This window comes from Odontomachus brunneus, unplaced genomic scaffold (assembly GCF_010583005.1).
Source record: "Odontomachus brunneus isolate Ranch 3 - 2012 unplaced genomic scaffold, Obru_v1 Obru_scaffold_083, whole genome shotgun sequence".
NCBI classification, from domain to species: domain Eukaryota; kingdom Metazoa; phylum Arthropoda; class Insecta; order Hymenoptera; family Formicidae; genus Odontomachus; species Odontomachus brunneus.
The window spans coordinates 940,116-945,520 of NW_022639533.1; positions in this window are offsets into that span (position 1 = coordinate 940,116).

Genomic DNA, 5,405 nt, shown 5'->3' on the forward strand with positions numbered 1-5,405 from the left:
AGAGAGAGAGAGAGAGAGAGAGAGAGAGAGAGAGAGAGAGAGAGAGGGTGGGAGTGCAATGAGAATGCTGAGCTTCTATATATAAAAAGGGGATCGGTAGGAAGAACTTTCCTTCAAAGTATTTATGGCGGATTCGGGGTTGAGCACGATCCTAGATGACAGAGCGTTATGTCACGCCCTTTTTGAGAACAGTTGGGACGAAGAGGCCGTAAGCAACTTCTGCACGAGAGATCAGACGTCCGGAACGAGGTACGTGGGTTTCGGAGTGTGTACGAGCGTTGGAGGGACGTGACGTGTGAGTGCGTACATGCATGTGCAGGTGTGCGCGCGCGTTTATGTGTGCGCGGATATCGATTGACAGGGAGAGGCAGTTGGAGAAACCGGGAGGATATAAAGGAGATTGGACGAGGGCTCGCGGCACGCACGTAAACCCCTATAGGTGCCCATATCTGCCCCATTGATACGAATATCCGACTACTTCTTCGTTATGCAACCGTAGCGGGCGATCTCGCAGCGGCTATTCGTCGCTGTATGCGTGTGCGTGCTCTTAACGCGGAGTATCGCGTGTACCTGAAAATTGTTGTTGTACCGTTGTCGAGACCCGCCCCCGCCCGATGGAATTCTGATAGCGCCGAACGACCGGCGTTACTCGCTATTGGCGTTTATTCCCATCGCGGCGCGAGTCTTAGGATTGCGCGGGACGCGGATTGCACGTCGGTTCGGGAAAGGAATCGCCGTTGTTGAGAAATTCCACCTGCGCGGATAGCGCAAGGTAAATTGCGCCGGGAGGTGGGGCCGCCCGATCGGTAATCCACCGCTTGAAACGTTCAGGAAGTTCTAGTGCTATTTTTTCGACACACAATCAATGTTTTATCAATAAAATCCTTTAAAATGACGAAAAAAATAATCTTGCAACAATACCAGTGAGAAGAAATTCGTAAATGTCATAATATCGCCTTTAATTCCAAAAATTATTGAATATTTTAAAAGTGACAAAATAAGAATTGTAAGGCTTTTATTTCATGTCAATAACAATTGTAATTATAAATATGTTATTGGTTTTATGAATTATAAACATACTATCGGCTTTAAAATTCTCATAAAAAAATCTAAATTTTTTCTTTAGCTGGACAGTGAATTTAACACTTCAATAAAATATGTTTAAATGTTTATTTTATTGTTACAACAGTTTATAAATTTTTGATATACAAATATGTCAAATTAGAAAAAACTTGGGTAAATATTAACGAACTCCATTTCAACTTTGGTTTTGACATATGTTATCAAAACTACTATGTTGAATAACGTACAAAAAGTTTTAGTCAGTTACTGTCAGTTAGTTTATTACAAAAATATTAACAAGAAAAATTTCATAAATAAGGCATTTTTTGACACCGTATGCATTTAAGAAACATAGAATAAAGTAGGAAGCTTTAACCCCACTTTGAAACTTTTTAACAATGCTTTAAAAAACCAAAACAAAGCTAGTCTAGCCTGATCTAACTTGTATCACTTTGTTATTAGCATATGTTATCAATAAATATGTATCTGTTTCTGTAAATTTAAATGTAGTGACATGTACATTATTTGTAACATCTTGATAACGTATGCCAAAGTTAAAGTGATATAAGTTAGATTTATTGCGAGAAATATCTCAAAAACGATACGATAGAAATTATTAGAATTTTTGTTATACGCATTGTTAGTATGATAAGAAAAACTTTTGTATATATATCGTATACATATTATAAATTTATCTTATATTTCGTGTCAAACACAACCTAATCTAACCTTCTTAAGTGAAACTATGATCTCGTTACGGAATCTTCGAGTTTCGAGTTGCGTATTGTGAGGAAGTGAGCAGGGAGAAAGGAGAAACGAAAAAAGGGAATTGGAAGAGGGGAAAATCGTTTGGCTGGACGACAAACGAAATCGACAAGGGGACGTTAACGGGCGTTATTTTCGCGCTGTGAAAGATGAATCGTAGTCGACGGAAGTACGAATTCTGTTTGAAAATGTAATCCATGCATTCTTTATTCCGGCTAAGTGTAGCATGGCGCGCGCGAGCCCGTTAAAACTTAAAATTACTCATCCGCTACATAGTTAGAACCTTTACAAGATTGTCTGCATAATTCATGGATAATGCTGCTCCGATAAGTCCGGGGAATTACAACTTTCGCTAATTCTGATATTACGCGAACTTTCTTCCCTTTGATAGATCGTGTGTCTTATTTTTCTCTTTCATGCCATTCCCTTGAAAATTACGTCACGTAATAATATATATATGTATATGTATAAATACATACATACATACATACATACATATATATATATATATATATATATATATATATATATATATATATATATATATATCGGTAGATCATAAAAATTTACATACCGATGAGAGTTGTTAACCATTCTTTCCCGCTGCTCTACTTGTGAAATGATTTTTCGTCCGCGATTCGTTACGCGAAAGCTCGTTAAGTACGTACAATCGAGCCGAATTGGAAATCGATCGGCGTGACAATATGGAATTACGATGACAGCGATATCGGGTGTTGTGCGTCGTGACCTGGGCGCATTAATGAAAGCTAATCACGGTTGAATGGTTCGCGGATTGTCACCAAAGATTCGTGACGTATCTTTGGCGCGACCACCGCGCTTTTGTGATCGACAGTTGCGAGGCTTACGCGCTCATACAGGCGCGAGCGCGAGCTCGAGTCTCGCTTTATGGCGCCTCGAAAAGACGAAATCGGCCGTGTGTGTACGTTTGAAATGACCCGTACGAGCGTAGAAATCGACGTGTTAAATGTCTGCCTCTCTCTCTCCCGAAACGCCCGGCGTGTCGACTTTGCCGATTGACGTTTCGAATTCGACACGCCGGCGTCGTTTCGGTCTTGCATTTCGTCAGTTTGCGTAAATCGTCGCGTTTGAATCAATTCGTCGCGCTCGCGAATTCTCGCCCGTCACTAGAAGATGTACGTCAGAGTGCGAGAATTTTGGTTTGCCGCTGACGCTCGCGGTTCCGCGATTTATTAGTAATTGCATTTTATAGTCCTTCTCCGTACTCTTGTGTTGTTTAATATCGAAACAGGTCGAATTAAAGAACGTATTCTGTTTTCGTGGCGAGCTGCAACACCGCATCACTCATACATATTTCACACGCGGTTATCTTTTATTTCGCTATGGTTCCGCGAGGATTTCTGTCAAAAAAAAGGTATTAAAAAAAAATCACAGATTACAAACAGGTACAAACAGGTTCAAACAAGTCCTCATGTCGCGACTAGTTAAGTCGGAACTAGATTTCAATTCTCTCTCTCTCTCAATATATACCTCTGGACGCCTACTAAGATCTCTGCCCTAACACCATTTTCCAATAAAAGATATATATTATATTAGTTTAGCATTGCCATCTCGGATTAGTTGATGGGTAAAGATGTTTCTTGGAAATAGTTCCACACGTCTTTACATCATTGTTCAAGGTTATAGGTTTAAATTTTCATTGCGCGATTTTTTCGTATCGATATTTAAGAAATCCAATCTTTTGGTTCGATTCACACAGCGAATCGATTCGATCTTGATTAAGGAATCACTCATGCCTAGTCGGGGGATACCTTTCGCGTGTTGGTTTATCGCGAGTCGCGAGCTGGACACGTCGATCGCGAGATGACACATCGATTCCGACCGCGAAAAGACTGTCGGCGGCGGCTATCGGTCATTTTTTTCCCTCCCCCGTTTCCCCTACGATCGGACCAGGTGTTTTCCGTCACGTTTGGCAGCGTACAATCGCGCGGATTCGCGTACGTCGGCGGCGGCGGCGACCGCCGCAGCGGCCGACGGCAGCGAGAACGTCGGCCGCGTGACGGATATGATATTGCCGGAAATAGGTACGCGATTTCCCGTGCGATCCATGCGCGCGTAATACCGAATACAAATGGGATATGGATATACCCGGAGCGCCGCGCGGCGCGGTGAATTATACAGGCGCGGGGTTTGCGCTGCGGGAAAGCGTCGAGAACCGGCCAGTGGCGTAGGCGGACGCCCTGGCGTCGGCGCATTCACGTCCAGCTGCTGTTTATCACTTACGCGATTACGGCCCGTCACGAGTGCATGAACGGCATCGGAAGGCCGGCGAATCTCGCCGAGGGAATGCCGCGAGAAGGAGGATCTCCCTTATGGAAGACGCGTGAGTAAAAAAGAAGTGTCGATTCAAACTACCGCCGCGCAAGAATAATAGAAGGAAAAACAGATCGTACAATGCTAGTATCGGCGAGAGCCACTGTTGGAATCAGTCGTACGTAACGGGGAGGAAACGATCCGATATCGTTTATCGTTACCGATGAACGCGGGCGAAACAGCGTAATTTCAGTAGATTCGGTTTCCGATACGTTGCTGATGAGTAATTACATTCTGTATTATCGGATAAGGAAAGTGTCTCGCGCTATTTCTGTCGCCGTCGACTTGAATCCGCCTGAATTTCGGTATGATCGATTATCGGCCTACGCTATTGGCGGTGCTATAGGCACTGCGCGTACAACGTATACGAATAATCGGGCGGATGTACTCCGTAAATCGTTGCACTTTTGGTTCTGTAAGAAGCGTGATTTACGCGCGTCGTTCAATATTGTCGAGGAAGGACCGACCGCGCGGAATAATATCGGAGAATCGAGATACGCCCGCTCGCCCTACACGACGTTTCGTCTAGGAAATTATTCTGAAAAATTATTTTCTCCCTCAGTAGTGATTCCATATTTATGACGCGATAATTATACCTTTGTAAGTACGCAACCAGTTTTATGATATTTCCACGTGAACAGTACCGTCCGCGATATTCAACGTCAATAACAATCACGAAGGACTATGTCCAAGGTGCAAATCACAAAATGCAAATGAAATGATAATGAGACATTAAACGAGAACGCGGACTTGAACACTGGTCCAATTTGGCAGGACAATTTGTCGCGATTGTCGTCGTCGCTCCGCTTTGCGGAAGATTAAGTAATCAACGCGCGTAAAACGAGAGTGACCGTCGATTACGCGGCCGATAAAAATTGCTCTCAGTTCATACGATATGAATGTGCGATTTGCGTTACCCCTGCCTGTATCATCTCGCTCGGCTCGGCGTCGAAAAATTTGTTGAACGATATTTCAGGGATATAGCAATAAAACGGAAATTCACCCCGCGCGCCATTATACCCCGTAGATTTATGGTCAAATATTTTTATAATTGAGCCCCGCGACGTGTATATCTATACGGCACGCAAATTCGATAACGCGTGCTATTTGAATTTCAAATACGAAACCGAATTCGAGGAAGTTGTCGGCGATATGCCTCATCGATATGTGTATATATATATATATATATATATATATATATATATATATATATATATATATATATA